Consider the following 17,415-nt stretch of genomic DNA (forward strand, 5'->3'; position numbering starts at 1 on the left):
ATTTGTAACTCTTTATAAAATCATCTATCCTTGCCACTGAAATATTCGCTCCTTGATGGCAGGGATCTTTCAGTCTTGTTCTTTCTCTCTCTTGGCCCAGCATGATGTCTGGCATACAGAATCCTCAATAAAAATGCATTTATTTGAGAAAAATGAAAGAGCCCATTTCCAGCATTCAGGCAGCCAGAAAAGTGCGGGAGGAAGGTCTGCTTCCCCTTCCTAGTCCCCCTCCAATAGTTTCTGTTCACAAGATCCAGGCTCCACTACCCTTTGCCCGACTCTTCAACCTAAACATCAGCCATGCAGACTTGTGTGTGCCCAGCCCCGCACCTTTTCCATCACGGCTAACAATTTTTTTCTACAAGAAAATATATTCTTTCTCCTTAACACTGACTTTAAAATGAGCTTTTAAGGTGAGGACTATCTCTACCATATGTAAATATGGATGACTCAGCACAAATACATTCTAGGTTGGTTCTTCCAAGTAAAATAAATAACCTTGCCACAGGATAATTCTTAAAAGCAGTTTGGTTTATGTCTTAGTTTTTGTTTTCCTTTCTGGAGTCTAACTTTATTAAAGAGAAATGTTCAATTCCAATATGGTCATTTCGAAAAATTGTTTTTAAAGTTCCAAAATGCTCAATAGTTTCTCCTTGTGCTTTGGCTGGTTCTGTTTTTTATAGGTCCAAATACATATTCTTTGATCCTTTAATTAATACTTGTGGCTAACTTATGAGAGAAAAATATTTTAATGAGTTTATACAAATGAGTCATATGATTTCCCCAACCGAAGCCACAACACACAACACCCTGCGCTGTAGGACATCTGTTTGTCTCTTTCCAAAAGTTTAGAGAGGGATTTTAAGAGCAAATTTGAAATAACAGAGCTACACTCACCACCATGTTGGCAGAAGGGCCAGGCTTTTTCTTCCTGGGCCACTGCATGAAAGGGTGGCAGCCATTCAGGAGGTCCAGCTGAGCTGTAGTGTACCTTTTTAAACCAATGATGGAGACAGGGGACATCATGGTATCTTTTCACCAAAGAAAGGTGTTCACTGTGGGAATAATAAGAAAAGTATAAAGAAACTGGAGGGACTAAATGGTCTGTGGGTAGACAAGTTATTCTGGTTCTGTTTGCTACCATTGGATAAGACTTGTTCTTGGTATCACGTGAATGCTCTTCTTCCCAACAGAACTTTCAAGAAAGTGCCTCATCACACTGCTCAGATAAGCACGGCCTGCTAGCCCCAGTTTCGGGAATGCCTTATGAGCACTTTTGTTTCTCCTTCGCTTTTCATGCTCATTTCGTAAGGGTTTGCTCTTGACCTGAACTTGCTTTCCATCTATCATTTTGTTCTCTGGGGTAGGCAACCGTATGGAGTATAGATTGGAGCTGGGGACCCTTCCCTATTTCTCCGTGTCCCTGGGATTTCCCCCCTTCATCCTGTAGATCTCTGCTGGAAGTTTCTCTTTAACTCCCACCATCCACTCATCAGGAAGGAAGGCATCCTGTCCCCTTTGTTCGAGGTGGGAGCGGCTCTTTCCATCGTCCTCGGCCCCCTGCACCGCGCTGAGGGTGTATTGCGTGTCCCATCAATATTTAAGTCGGTGCTATTCGGTCTTGTTCGGGGACCAGCAGTGTCAGTCTCACCTGAGCGCTTATGAGAAAGGAAAATTCTCAGGCCTTGTGCTTAACCTACTGAAGCAGGATCTCTGAGAGTGGGGCCCGGGAACCTGTGTTAACAAGCTCTCCAGGTGATTTCTATACCGAATGAGCATCACTTAGCTGACACAGGGGCAGAGATGGGAGATTATTCACGCTCCTTCTAGGAGAAGGGCGTCAAACATCCTGGCAGCAGGTTACAAGGCTCTCCCGAAGCCCTAAACAGACAAGTTTCTGAAATCGGCAGCAAGGATTAAGGACCAAGCGTTACCAGCTGGGAGGTTTCTCTTGAAAGTCCCAAAGTTTCTGTTCTTTTCTCCCACCGCGCCCTCTTCCCCATAACTACTCCGTAGCAACCAGTCTGATGTGCTCACTGTCTGGCAATGCTACATCTTTTGCCCATTTGTGGGTTCCTGAATCTCCAGCAATCTAGCACTGACCACACCCTGTGTCAAGGCTTGTTTCTGCCAGCAAACAGATATTTATTGAGCACTTGATAATGATATATGCAAGGTTTCATTAACCGCCCTCCTCCCCTTGCCAACCTCTTCTGCCCACTGCTGCCCGTTCCCTGTGGAACCCCTGCCTGGTGATTGTCTGACCCACAGCAGGGCACTCAGTCACCGAAACTTAGAAAGCGAGAGCTGAGGTCCCTGAGCAGTCTCAGCTCTCATGATTTTCAAACCGTTTAGTAAAATAACCAGATTAGAACACCTACACAGAAAATGAGACAAGGCAGTATTTTATTAGCATGAATGCATTTTGGAGTTAAAATGAAGTTAAATTGTAGGTTAAGCAATGAGTATAATAAGGCTATCATGACCCCCCAAATTGAAGTTAGATGGATAAGAGCAGTTGGGTCTGCCTCTGCGTCCAGTTTATTTCTGGAATAGTTGGTTGCATAATATTGAGGAAAAGAAATCCTCATTCAGATAAGTAGCTGCACATGGTAACAGTTGTTGGTTTTTTTAAAGATAACTTTCCTTGCAAGCTTGAGATACTCTTCCATTAGACAGACAGCAGAATAGCTTTATTCCAAGGTTTACCCACAGAGAGGTATTTGGAAGGCACTAAAATGAACATGCTGGCAGTCTTCAGTTAAAAATTTGCACTTGTCATATTTGTATCTTTTTTTGTCCAGTTGGAAAATGTTTTAATGCAATTTCAATCAAATGTCTGTAGAAACTCTAAAAACCTCTGCAGCACTCAGGGCTCTACAAAGCACAAGTCACTTCACAGGTGAGCGACTGAAGTCACTTGCTCAGGTCTTGTGGCCTTTTGGTGTCAGAGCTGGCTGCATCTCATGTCACCTGACTCCTGCTTTTCTTCTATGTTTCACATGGGACATCCAAGCCCCCACCTGCACCCTCCCTCCACCCCCCGTAGATTCCAAGTGCCTTTTACTCAGGGCCGAATCTTCCAGAGCAGGAGCTCTGTTTATCCTGCTTAAGTGAATTACAGAATGGAAATTCCCCAGAGCCATCTCTCCTCTTGGGCTGGAGAGTGCCAGGCAGGAATGAAGATGCTGCTAAGTGACTCTGCCTCTTCCCGGTGTCTGCCCGCGGGCTGGCACACACAGTCCTCTTAAAGTAGTATGGTTACCTTTCAGCAGCCGGGGATTGGCACGCTGACTGAGCTCTGCTCGGCTTTTCTTTCATCAGGCCTAGTCCCAGAAAGCACTTGCTCATTTAGATGGACTGCATCTGGCATGTGCTCAATTTAGCTAACAAAGATATTATTCTAGCAATGCTGGGGGCAGGGAGACGGGGCAAAGAAATGGTGCGGTCTTGGAGGAGAAGCAAATCGATCCTGGCCGCTACAGATGACCTCAGATATCACAGGCTGCAGCTCACAGACCCTTGCTCTTAGCAGCTCACTGTTTGGAAACTAGCACCCTGAGGAGAAAGCCTTATTAGGGTGAGGGCAGAGGGTTCCTGGAGAAAAATGGAACTGTTCTACCAGGCTTACTGTTTCATGAAGAAAGGTCGAGAAAGCTTTTCTCTCCTTCAGCAGCTTGCCTTCTCCTTTCACCTCAGAGGACGGGCGGCAGCAATTCCTCCAGAACTTACTGAGGCCCGGTGACGGGGTGTTTCCCCTGCTCAGAGCTGAAATGCTGCCTCCCTCCACACAACTTTGGAAATTAAACAGGTGTCAGGCATGTCTGTCATCAGGTGAGAGAAATTCAGTCATGTAGGCCCCAAACAGCTCACCCAATAAAGGCCCTCAGGTCTCCTAGCAACTTGCTGTGCTTGGATTTTCCACCTACTTTTGCAAGGTGGAATTTAATTTAAAAAATTATATATCTGAGGGCCCTGTCAGTAAAACCAAAAGAGCTGGAACCTAGCTAGAGGTTTAGCTGACATTGATCTCTCTAACTGCCCCACTTTATGAGGAAAACTGGCCCAGGACTGATCGTGATTTATTCTTTACTTCCTGGTAGAATTAGAATCAAATTGAATGCTTTAATATTTTTGTCTTTCACAAAAACAGTAATAAATCTAAGAAGGCTGCATGCTGTTATGTTCAGGCCTAATATAATCACCCCACAGAAGATCCTGCTGGTTGCTTCCCCAGCATCCATTCTCTTCCTCCTTGCCCAGAAATGATTGACAATGTGCTCAGGTGAAAATATTCATATCCCCAGGCTCTCGTACACATGCGAGCAGCCATACTACCCAGTTCTGGCTAATGATCTGTAAGCAAAGTCTATGGGATGGGGTTTTTCATGAAAATGTACAGACTCAGATGATATGGGAACTTTGCACGTCCTTTTTTCTGTCTTCTTCTTGGTTGGAATGAAGGCTGGAGGCAGAGCAGCCACTTTGCAACCATGAGGATGAAACCCTCACGCTAAGATTGGTGGAATAGCAGCTGCAAGGGGTATGGGTCCTTGATGACTACCTTGAACAGTTGTAACAGCCCTTGACTGCCCGCCTCAAAACTTTTTCTCAGCTGAGCAAAATAAAACCCATTTGGTTAAGACTCTGGGTTTCTCTTAAAGGCAGCTAAATGCGATTCTAACCAAAACCCTTTCAAAACACAAACTTCAGACCATCACTTTAGGCTAAGGAATGTTCCTGTCCAGCTGGTAGACAGAACAAAAATCTCTTTTCTCATTTCATAACATTAGGAAATTTGGCGGAGTGGGAAAATATAAACTGAGTAACTCCGCTCCAGCTGAATCCAATTCTACCCCTCAGCCATTGACTACCTGAGCCTTCAGCAGCATGTGGGCCATTGGCTACCTCCTCCTCCTTGGAATTTTCTCCTTCCTTGCTTTTGTGACACCATTTGCCATGCTTTTCCCTCATCTTGTTGGCCCACTTTCTGCTCTCTCATGGGTCCCTCTTCTTCTGCCTGCCCCCTTAATGCAGACGTCTGCCAGGTTTCCCCTTCTCTTAGCATCTCACACTCACGTGGGTGGTGATCATGTTTACCCACACATCCATTCTAACTACGCAGTATTGGGAACTAAAATGGTATCTATTGACATTGGATCAAGTTGTCTACAATGTACTGCTAAGAGACAAACAGCAGCTCCCAAGAGAAGATAGGCTGTTAGATTCCTTTTCTGTAGAGTAGGAGGAAGAAAAGCATATATTCATAGAAAGAAATATCTGAAAGTCTATATAAACAAGATGTTAACAGTGGATAGGTGATGGGGTTAAGGGTTTAAAATCCTTAATTCAAATATGAAATTAACCCTTTAATCCCTAAGGATTGAGAGGAAGTAGAGATTGCTTCAATAGATTTTCAGTCATTTCCAAATTATTTTTCCTTTTTTATTCCACAGGTACGTTCTCATTCTTTAGTCAATCACCCATTTATTCACTCAGTTGAGTGCCAGGTGTGTGAGGAGCATTGTAAAAACAAACCCAAGGTGCGAGGTGCTCTCATTTAAAACAAACGGGGTATATATTATTTCCTTTTTAAGTTGATAGAGAAAGGGCATCATTTGAATAATCACATTTAAGGGATTTTCTGGGTAGAACACAATATGTGCTACACAGCAGCTCCCCCAGCCTCTTTCCTGACTGAGCACCAGGCATTCTATCCAGGTCCCGGGCTGATTGCTGCTACATGGTCCCTGGAGACTTCCCTGGACTGGGGCTCTGCCCCCAGAATCTGCTGGACCTGTCTTCTCTGGGTACTCTACAAGGTGACAGCCCCAGGATGTTTTCCAGCTTCTCTGATTAATTCTAAGCCCTCCAAAGTGAAAAGTTTAGAAAAATTAGTGTACTCTAGAGCTTGTCTAGCTCTAACTTTGCACTTGCAAAAATACTCAGGTGCCATAAGACAACTCTTGCCTACACACAGAATTGGATGTAATGGTGACAGCCTCAAACTCCTTCCCTCCCACCACCAAACCTACAAACCTGATGGCATCTGAGCCTGGGCTTTCCACCTCCCCTCCGGGAACAGTGAAATAAGCCACCTTTCCCTGTTTATAATCAATCCCTCCTCCTGTCCTCCGCATTCTGGCTTCTTGCCTCTTCACAAATCTCTCTCCATTGATCATCCTCGTTCTCTCCTGCGTCTTCAACCTCTTTTTCTCTGTACTGGTTCTTTCCCATCAGCATTTACACACTCTCAAAGTCTCTTCCGACTGGGGCAGCATACTGAAGGGATTGATTGTGTTATAAATTTTGGATGAGGCTGGAGCCCTGTGCTGTTCAGGCTGTATCTTGTGCATCTAAAAAAGTGCTGGGCCTTCTGGGGGTTGTAGGGCCATGAGCAGATTGCTTTTTTACTGAACATTCTACAACATGTTTTCAGTTCTGAGATCTCCCTTCAGTTGCTGGCACCAGACCACTCCCTTGTGGATCAGCACTTGGTTTCTCTGGAAAGGCCTCTGGTTCCTCACGTGCGCAGCGTGGCTCCCCTCCCACAGCTGAGCAGCTGCTGATGGACAGAATGGAGGTGGACAGAATCTGCCAGCAGGTGCTGTGCGCGGCACGCCAGGCCCTCCACTCAGAAGCTTCCTTAAGCCTGCGTCTTCAGGACATGCTGGCTCCGTGCGCCACCAGTCCTTCAACTTGGAGGGGCGGGGTGGGAGGGGGGTCTGTATATCTCGTTCCCTTTAAATGGGGGCCACTTAAATGTGTGTTTGTGTCTAAAGAACTAGAACACATCCTTGGTGTATAAGTGGGAAGTATTTGGAAAACTGGCTAAAAACTTCATAAAAATTATTTCCATTCTCTGAATATAAATGTCCATTAGCGGGCTTCCCTGGTGGCGCAGTGGTTGAGAGTCTGCCTGCCAATGCAGGGGACACGGGTTCGAGCCCTGGTCTGGGAAGATCCCACATGCCGCAGAGCAACTAGGCCCGTGAGCCACAATTGCTGAGCCTGTGCGTCTAGAGCCTGTGCTCCGCAACAAGAGAGGCCGCGATAGTGAGAGGCCCGCGCACCGCGACGAAGAGTGGCCCCCGCTTGCCGCAACTAGAGAAAGCCCTCGCACAGAAACGAAGACCCAACACAGCCATAAATAAATAAATAAATAAAAATTAAAAAAAAAAATGTCCATTGGCATTTTTTTTTTTTAAACCCATCCTTCGGAAATAAAGGTTAATTTTTTCACTTGATGAGTGTGAGGGAAATCAGATACATTTCCACAAAATCTCCTTCATGTACCTGGAACGAGAATTCGTTAGCCATTGAAGAGTGAGAAGGGCTTCCCTCAGGTGACCCTCCTGGGAGCTTTCGGGTGAGCAGGGGTAAAAATGTGGGTTAGAAGTTGGCCAAGCCGCAGAGTTGTTGAAGACTCTATCATGACCTCAGTCTCCCAGGGGCCTGTTTTCCTGGAAAGCTAGAAACTCCCGTAACTGTTGAGCCTCCCCATCCGCTATCACCACAGGGCGTTCCCCAGTCAGCTTGCCTAGCGCCCGAGGCTGAGGGAACCACAGCACAAAGCGGCCAGCTCCCACGGGACTTTTGTGAATTTGGCTCCTGACATTTTCAAAAGTGTGGGTGCTCATCTCCCCATCCCCCCATGGGCACAGCACCCCCTGTCCCCACCCCACCACTGCACCAGATCTCCTGGCCACCACTGCCCCCTTCCCACTGAAGGATGCCAGCCCCACAGACCCGGCAAATCCTGCCTGAGCCGGTCTGCTATTGTGTTCAGTTGTGTTGAATGTCAAGACAGGTCTAAGAAAACAATTAGCTTTGACAGACACCAGGAGAGGCCTGCGAGAAGACCCCTGCAGTCTGTTACAGAGAGGTGACAGCTTTGGACAGCGTGCTTGTTTATCCATGTCTCAGGTCAGTGTGTCCATGTGTGTCTGTGTGTGATCTTTTTGCCTTTGCCCAGAGGTGAGTATGGGCTTTATTGATAACAAGTGATTCTGACTTTGAGGGTATCATGTGTGCATAACCTCTGGTGTCTGTTTGTCCAGGTTGAAAGGACACATATCGGTGTCTGGTCGTACACATCATTTTGACCCTTTCCTGCAGCAGCTCTATTTGTTGGAAAGGGAAAGCAGCTCCTGGGTATCACTGTCTTTTGCTGTGTGCTCTCTGATCTGTCCTCTGCACCGCCCTACTCCCTTTTCGAGTTCTCCCTTCTGCATCAAACTGCCAAAGTCCACTTTGTTTTTAACTCCAGCAGGGGACTGACTTACTCTATGTTTTTATAGTAAGAAACCCTGTTGGTTCTAGCACTCCCTACTGCCTGCTTCCCAGATGAAACTTCCTTGGGGCAGAAGAAAAGAAGAATCAGCCTCCCTTGGCTGCACAAATAGATGTGACATTCAAACCCGGAGCTAAATGGAATTCTTGAACGTTTGCAGGCTTGTGCAATGACCTATGAAGTCAGACTCTAACATTTTCTGATTAAACACTTGTGTGCAGTAACTTTAATACTTTGAAAACATGAAAGAAACAAAGGAATGAAATCCTTTGCCATCCTGGCTACCTATGGAGATTTACTAAGATTCTGATGAGGGTTACCTTCCTCTGATGACACTGAGTTCTTTTCTTTGTAAAGAACTGCTGGCAACTGAGGAGTTTTGCGAACAGAATTCAAAAGGAGGGAAATATTTCGTGATGGCGTGACTCTGAGCCCAGCACAGCATTCACTGAATGGCTGCCCCGTCAGGTCAGCATGGAGACAGAGGAGCCGCATTTGTCAAATCTGAAAGCCGAGGGCGAAGGGGTTCCAGAGCAGAGGAGGCCGACACCATCAGCCGTCTGTCTATGCGAGTGACAGCCGCTCTGCAAATATTAGGTGGTAAGTGGGACGCTCCAGAGCTTAAGGAGGAGAATGTGAGGGAACATAAGGGTAGCTGAGAGTGTTGGACATTCCAGAAGAGGGCTGGGGAGGGAAGGGTTTCTGGCAGGTCCTAACCCAGTCCTGCTGGTTTGGATGAGAAGTGGGTTTTCTATATAAGCTGACCTTCCAGGGGTGGGAGACAAGAGAAGAGAACCCTTAGCTAAAAAAGGGTTTCTGACGTAGGCGCAGCTCAGTCCGTGGGGAGCTGCAGAGCAGGGGTGGAGGTGGGGCTCCCTGAAATGAAAAACCCCCAGTGGTCACAGCCTGAGTGGAACCCAAGAAGCCACTTGGCCCATGAAACAGTTCCTCTTCCTGCTTGCCACACTGAGGGGATTCTCTTCCCAGGTAATGTAGTAAATTCCCCTGTAATCTCAAAATGCAGGTAACATCTTGGCCCTGGTGAGAAATGGCTGGCTTCATGTTTCTCCCCAGTATGATTTCCTGTACATCCAGCGAGGGGCCCTGCCCACTCCCCTGCAGGGCTCCGGAGCTGAGCTGAGAAGGAAAAAACAAGGCTGATTCGTGTTTGTGATTAACTTCTCACCTAATGCTGTAATCCCATCCGTAGCACTGGCCCAGCTGTCAGTGCTGAGCTGGGAACTCAGCTCTTGGGGGCGGAAGGGCAGGGTAGGCTGCGGGTTCTGCACCAACCTGGGCTCCAGCCACCCTGCCAATGTCACCTTCTGCGGGCTGCGTCTCCGATGTCACCTCCTTTGGGGATCCCTTTTCCTGCCTCTGCCATTGGATCTTTGCCTCCAGATTACCCTGTGTCATTTTTAAAATTTGCACCTCCTGCGTAGTATTGATACTTGCCTTCTCTTTAAACCTTCTGAGGTGCCAAGCCCAATACCAGGCGCAGGTTTAGGACTCAGTGACTCACAATGAAGTGAACGGAATGGCACAGGATGCCCGCCCCTGGAAGACTGCACTGGACAGAAAAGAAGCCCAAAGCAAATGCCGCCCTCTCTCTCGGCTGCAACTCAGCTGGCCTGGCCAGCAGTGCAGATGCGACCTCCCTCTGCTTTTCTCAACAATAATCCCAGCCCCTTGTTATGATAAACTACTTGCTCCTTTCTCGGCAGTACATTCAGGAACTGGACTGCCGCCAAGGAAAACTCAGGAGCAGTGGTAGGACTATTGAAATAAATTCATGGCCTATGATAAATACAGGAAAAACAGTGCTGGTTAATAAGCTTATATGCCAACAAAATCCCGTGGTTATTTAAGAGGAGGAGTTTTTACATAAATGTGTATGATTTTAAGTAATAAGGCTGGGTTTTTTTTCAAGCAGGCAATTCACAACCTATTTAGCCAAGTAGATGCTAGCCCTTCAAAGTGGATATCAATACTGTGGGAAGCTACGACTGCCTGAAACAGCTCGAATTCCTCTTTTCAGAGGTCTTCAGAGCTAGTCCAGAAGGAACATTAGATACATTACTTGATAATGTGCTTTTTGGTTTCAAGTCCCAAATGGTCTCACCCAACTTGATTACTGGTCTGATTCACCAGACCTGGCTCTGAATTATTTTTGACAGTTTCCAAAAATTAAATCCACCTTCAAAAAAAAAATCATTGCTACTTCTCAGGCATGCAAAAGAAAGGACTGTAAGTTCTGGAGTTCCCAAGAGAGATTCCAAAATTGTTCTGGGCAAGAAAAATGTCAGTGTCAACCTCACAGGTGACCGCTGTAAATATGCAAGTTCTGATTTCTTTGTTTGAGGATCTGTCATGTCATTTTAGAATCAGAGTTCATACCTACTTATTCTGTGCAGACTGTCATCAGGTTCGGTTTGCACGGAAGAGTTGACCCGAATCAAGGAATTTAAACTTTGAATACCAGACTAGCTATGACATTTGGATCAGTGGGAGCCTTTGCAAAACCATATGAAAACCTGAGCAGCCCACACGGGTGTTTCACCAGCTGGCCACCCTGCAGGAGGTGCATGGAGTGAAATAACTAAAAGCAGCCTCTTTACTTCGAACCTGGCATAAATCACCCTGATTCGATTTCAAGGAGGTGGGGTGGGTGTGCAGGAGTGACTGGCCAGCCCCAGCATTCAGTGGCCAATGGAGAACCTTGGTGTCCTCCCTGCGGTGTTTAGGGCTGGTTTTTGCCTTCAGGACAGCAGAATGTATAACTCACTTCCAGATGAGAGTCCAAACACTCCCGGCACTAACTCAGTGCTTAATGCAAAGCAAACCCCAAAAGCCTGCTTAGGAGGGAGATCCTCTCCCTCAGAATAGCTCTCCCAGGCTACACGCCTTGGGGATGAGCTGGGCAGAAATTTCTGTTACCCAGGACTTAATTCATGTTGCCCCAGGAGGTCCATCTCTCTTTTTTCCTCTCCCTCGTCATCTCCCTCCTAAGAACTCTAAGTGAATGAGAGGGTGGTAACTTACTGTGTAAGTCCCCACTTGTTTGTGAAGCTAAAGATCTGCTTCCTCCAACCCCCAGCCCCATCTAAGGCAGTGGATAGAACTCCCAGCAAGTCCAGGACACCCCCAGCCCGTAAAGCCCTGGTTCTGGCATCTACTTTCCAGACGGAAGGTGATATGGGAAAGGCCTGACTCCAGGGCTTTCAGGTTAGTAAGACTCCAGCTGGCTCAGCTTTGACGTGTCATTACCAGAGAGCAAGCACACACGTTAACACAGCTGGGGGAAAGAGCCTGCTGGGTTCTTCCCTCGCCACAGGGGGACACATCGGCACAGAGCTCAGAAAAGGGAGGACTGTGAGGGAGAAGAAGGTTGTGGTGTATACGCAAAAGTGGCCTTGGCTGTGAAACCCATAAAAGGACATACTAAGAGCTTTTTGGAAGCTCCAGCGCCCGGTAACCTACACTATAACACAGCCAGGTCTATGGCAGGTCTGAGGCAGCAACTCTGTTGCCCACTGTTCTTTAGGGATGTTACTGAGATTCTTACCACTGTGCAGGGTCCATGGGTTAGTGGGGAGCAGATGCGGCTGTGGCCCTTGAGGGGCTTCCATTCCACTTAGGATGATTAGAAGAGCATGGATTCTGAAGCCAAACTGCCTGGGTTTGAATCCGGGCCCTGCCACTTTACATACACTGTTGTGTGTCTCTGGGCAACTTAGTTTAAGTTTTCTGTGCCTCCATTCCTCTTCTGTAGAAGGGTATAGAAACAGTACCTGCCGTATAGGGTCACTGTGAGGATTCAATGATTGAATACATAACCAGGCTTCGAACAGAGTTGGACACATAGACTGCAGTGTAAGAGGGTTAGCCATTATTACTTGGAGAGAGCAGACCCATGTCAGAAGTCAGAACCCATAAGGACAGGCCATCTGTGAGGCTGTGCAGAGAGATTGCTTTGGAGTTGGAGAAAAACCAGGGCTCTGTGGGGTTGATGTAGGCAGGATAGGCTTCGAGGGAGAGGTGGGGACCTCAAGGTTCTGAGTCAGGACCTTGAGGCGTGGTCTCTTCTGACCCTTTTCCTCTAACAGAAGCTGACCGCCCATGACTATGGGCCGCCACCCCGCAGAAGGGCCTCCAGCATCTTTTCCCAAGGCTGTGATGAAAGCCGGGGATCCCTCCCCCCCGCCATGCACTCTGCTGCTCACCTCCCAACCTGGTCTTTTGGCTTCATCTTTGATTCCTGTGCTTGTCCACGTGGTGTCGAATCAGGTGAGAGATTTCAGTTTGGGTCAACAAACTTTCCAACAGGTCTATTCTGAGTCAGGAGCTGGGGCAAGAAAAGTGAGCATCAAATAATATTAAATATTGCCCTGAGGGAGCTCCCCAGTCTGGTGACAGACAAGGAAACAGTTTTCTAAGTCAGTGTGTTGAGAGTGGTTGTGCTGGAGGAGGAAGAGGAGGGCTTGGCCCAGGGGCAAGAGTCAGCAACTCTTCAAGGGTGTCTTCATAGGAAGCGCCAGGGCCGGGGGGCCTCAAAGTGGGGCGCAGGGGAGATGGCAGTCTAGACAGAAGGCAGCGCTTGAAGTTTGGTTTGGATCCCCATACTCTCTGCCAATGCCAGTTGGGACTTTCTTTTTGTCTCCTTCTTCTTCCAGCTGCTCTGAAACTCCCCAGAACCTGCCCGGGGTCCAAGGAAGAGTGCCTGGAGTTCGCCTGAGCCCCCCAGCACCTCTGCTGGGTGCATCATGGGCCTCCAGACAGGCCTGCTGCAGACTGGGTGGGCGGGGTGCGGTGGAGGATGGGGCGCTCCGGGCAGGAGGCAAGCAGAAGCAAATGCTGCAACAGCAAGGGGAGTAAAGCTGTGCACACAGCACCGGCTTGAAAGCCAGACCCCTCCTATCTGTCAGCTCTGTCATCTGGAGCAGGTCTTTGCTTCTCTTGAATTTTGATGACAAAATGGGCAGAATAATACCTGGTAGAGTGGTTATGAGGATTAAGCGAGGAATATATACCTCAGGAATACCTAACAAGCCCCTACAATATGCTCGGCCAGAAGGGGTTGTCAAGGTCCTAGCCCCACTCTTTCATTCTGCTGTCTGTTTTTAGAATACCGAACGGCACTTGGATCATTTGCTGTCAAAGAAATCAGGGAACTCAAAACACCTCTCTTTGAAATAGCTTTTAAAAAGAAGGCAGTGTTTGTCAAAGGTGAGGCATGATGGTGTTGGTCTTTACCCCAGCAAGAGCCGAGTTGGGTTGTAGCTATACAGACTTTCTCAGAGGGTCCCACTGCCATGGGAGGCTGGCCTCTGGCCTGGAGGAAGGGCCTGTAGGCTGGGAAGTTATATTTCCTGTTTAGATTAAGGAGGTGGCCAATTAGAGTTAATTGTGGAGAAGATTTTGCGATGTGGACATCCGTTCGGGAGATGCTATATGTAGGCCACAGAGTCATTTCACGGAGGTCACAGAACAGTCATTGGACAAGAACATTCACTCACCACCAACCTGTCCCCTTCAGTGACCTGAGTGAAATGCTCCTTATCTCAGTACCAGCACTCGCTCGGCCATCCACATTCCCTGTTACAGCAACTTGAATCAGTCTAGCCAGAGATGCAGAAGTTGAGCCTGAAACTGCCCAGGGAGAAGAGAGGAGAAAGAGAAAGAATAAGAATGCTATTTTTTGCTGGGCTTATGGCATAGTTTATAACATTTCTAAAGTTTGAGCTACTAATATTAAAAAGTGATAAAAATGAATGATTCAACATATAAGTAAAGATGTGAAGAAACAAACACTCACACATGGCTGATGGGGGTAGAAATGGATGCAACCCCTGTGAAAGGCAATTGGCAATGTCTATCACAACTTCATCTTTTGACAAAGGAACATTTGGTGAAGTAATTCCACTTCTAAGAATTTACCCTTCAGATATTCTCACTTGTGCAAAATGACAAATGTAATGTTACTTATTCATTGCAACGTTATTCGGAAAAGATTTTAAACAACCTAAATATCCATCAATAGAGGACTTAACAAGTAAATTATGGTGTAGAATACCATGCAAACATGTAGACGTGTGTGTGTATGCACACGTGTGTATACTTTCTTTTTTCCTTTTTGGCCGTGCTGCGGGGCAAGTGGGATCTTAGTTCCCCCGACCAGGGATTGAACCCACGCCCCCTGCAGTGGAAGTGCGGAGTCTTAACCACTGGACTGCCGGGGAAGTCCCGTATATATACTTTCTATGTATGTAAACATCTCCAAGAAATGTTGTTAAGTCAAAAAAGCAAGTTGCCAAACAGCGTGTATAGTATGTCACCGTTTCTACATATATGTATAAACAACTCTGGAAGGATCTTGAAGAAATGAGTTACATTGGTGGCTTTTGGAGAAAGGAACTAGGTGGCTGGGGGACAAGGACAGAAGAGAGACTTTCACCATTTACTTTTTTATACAGTTTGAATTTTGAACCATGCGAATATGTAACCTACACAAGACATTAAATTAAAAAAATAGTTGTCTGGGCTTCCCTGGTGGCGCAGTGGTTGAGAATCGGCCTGCCAATGCAGGGGACACGGGTTCGAGCCCTGGTCTGGGAAGATCCCACATGCCGCGGAGCACCTAGGCCCGTGAGCCACAATTACTGAGCCTGCGCGTCTGGAGCCTGTGCTCCGCAACAAGAGAGGCCGCGATAGTGAGAGGCCCATGCACCGCGATGAAGAGTGGCCCCCACTTGCCGCAACTAGAGAAAGCCCTCGCACAGAAACGAAGACCCAACACAGCCATAAATAAGTAAATAAATAAATAAAATTTAAAAAAAAAATAGTTGTCTTATAAATGAACAGCTGTTGTCCATTGATGGATGAATAGATAAACAAAATGTGGTGTATACATGCAGTGGAATATTATTCAGCCTTAAAAAGGAGTGAAATTCTGACACATGCTACAACATGGATGAACCTGAAGGACATTATGCTAAGTGAAATAAGCCAGTCACAAAAAGATAAATACTGTATGAGTCAACTTATATGAGATACCTAGAGTAGTCAAAATCACAGAGACAGAAAGTAGAATGGTAGCTCTCAGGGGCTGGGGGGAGAGGGGAGTAGGGAGTTGCCATTTAATGTGTACAGAGTTTTAGTTTTGCAAGATCAGAAGTATTATAGAGATTGTGTGCACAACATGAATGCACTCCCTGTGTTGACTATACACCTAAAAGTGGTAAGATGGTAAATGTAATGTGATATGTATTTTACAACCACTTGATTAGATTGATTTCATCATCCCCCTCGGATGGCAGCCAGGTAGTGTGATTTGTTGGTGGATTTCAGGGATCTACTTCTCTGTCTGGCCTTTCCCTTGGCCAGATTTTCTGATTATCTGCTTGCAAATCCAGATGATCTGATTGCTCTCTGCTTTCATTTTTTAATCTGAAAAGTAGGAACACCATTTCCTAACCCTGATACCTTAAGTAGATTATTACATATTGATGCTTTTCCACTCAGGTTCCCAGCCATTATGTGTGATAAAACCAACCCTCTGGGATTGTCTAACCTCATTCTGTGACCTTCCCCCTACCCAGGTTTTGGAGAAAGCTACAGAGTTAGTATTCCTGCAATGCTTCAAGTCTCCTAGATTTAAATAAGGCTGAGTATAAAGGACCCTTTTGACGACTGGGCATGCCTGATTGTATGTCTTCTGAACACTATTTGTGATGGTCATTCGTACACCAAGGGGGAAGCAGGAAACAGAGATCACAGAATCCTCTGGCCAAACTGTGAAGCTGGCCTTGAAGTGCAGAAGCCGTGTCAACATCCCGAGCCCCATCAGTTCTGTGAGGAAAGTGGCAGACAGGTGGGAAAGATGTACAAAAGGCTCATGTTTGTTCTCTCAATGCCCCTGCCAAATACTCTTATCCTGCCCCAAACTGGCAAACCAAACAGTACCTGCCATCCTCGTGGGCTAGAACTTGTAGGTTACAGTATACCCTGAAATTAGCATTAAAAACCAAATTGCTTATTTAAGTGCTTTTCACAGCCAGCTAACTTAATCCCTGACTAGTGTGGTGAGGATTTGTCAAGAGAGTCTTAGGTCTCCCCACACATCCTAATAAAGAGCCCTCCCCATGACCCACCCACCTGCCTTCCCTCCTCAGGGCGAGGACTCAGAATGAAAGAGAGGAGTATTCTCCTCTCCTTCCTTGACCTAGATTGACCTGAGTGGGATTTTTAAGGCTGGTCCCTATTCTTTCTTTACATACCAAGCCTAAATTCCATGGCCCGCCTTTCCCCGCCTGTCATGACTGGACGCTACCTTTCTATCCAGCCAACCTCTTACTCACTCCCGCCTCATCCCCAGGACCTGGAGGGACCTTCTGAATCCTCTCTTATCCCTCTCCTGCAGAGCCAGGCAGCAGTCCAACCTCCACCAGCCCAAATCCATCTTTTCCTCCTCTGAATTCCTATGGCATTTACAGTTAACACCCTACAATTTACTGAACCACTTAATTATATCCTCTTGGTTCTGCTCAGTGATTATTTCTTGCCTTTTAGTCTGGCCTTCTGAGTAGATATTGAATCCCAGTGAGGTAGAAATCATACTTTATACATTTTTATTATGTTCACAGAGCACATAATAATAGTAATGGTGGCCACGTATTAAGCACTTAGTGTATACCAGACACAGTACTTTATATATGCTATTTAATATTCAGAATTCCTCTAATGAGGCATCATCATGTTTATTTTTCAGATGAGAAACCAATGCTCAGAGGACAAGGGCTGAGTCTAAAGTCACATCAGTGGTCTCCAAAGGCTTTAATCAAACTTTTTGACAGATATAAGAAAATTGAAGTAAAGAAAATACTTTCCCAGGATCCTCCTCTTATGAAGGGAGCAAGCCGAAACCATTCCCAATGTTTCTAAGAAAATGTAAGCTCTGCTATAAAGCAAGATCCCAAGAGCAGGGACTTTTGTCTGTGTTGTTTATTGGTGTATCCCCAACCCTAGAAGAGTCCCTGGTTCACAGTAGGTGCTCAATAAAATATTTGCTGAATGAACAGATGAAATCTAATCAGCAATGCTCAGTCAAATGCCCACCAATAGAG

The 17,415-nt window shown here is 46.5% G+C and overlaps 1 long non-coding RNA gene across 2 annotated transcripts in view; it reads right to left on the reverse strand.

Annotated features, from left to right (window-relative positions):
• Positions 1 to 1,007: 1,007 nt before the first annotated feature.
• LOC137756838 (uncharacterized) overlaps positions 1,008 to 17,415 on the reverse strand; it is a 32,241-nt gene continuing 15,833 nt past the window's right edge. Inside the window, exons 2-4 of one of the 2 annotated variants that reach the window (XR_011072265.1) lie at positions 13,810 to 13,942; positions 12,517 to 12,638; positions 1,008 to 1,055 (exon numbers count right to left, since the gene is read on the reverse strand). This is a non-coding gene — a long non-coding RNA (uncharacterized lncRNA). Of the gene's footprint in view, positions 1,056 to 9,253; positions 9,431 to 12,516; positions 12,639 to 13,809; positions 13,943 to 17,415 lie in introns of those variants that run through there. The other variant, XR_011072264.1, reaches the window with a different exon arrangement.

The sequence above is a fragment of the Eschrichtius robustus genome, chromosome 2 (assembly GCF_028021215.1).
Source record: "Eschrichtius robustus isolate mEscRob2 chromosome 2, mEscRob2.pri, whole genome shotgun sequence".
NCBI classification, from domain to species: Eukaryota; Metazoa; Chordata; class Mammalia; order Artiodactyla; family Eschrichtiidae; genus Eschrichtius; species Eschrichtius robustus.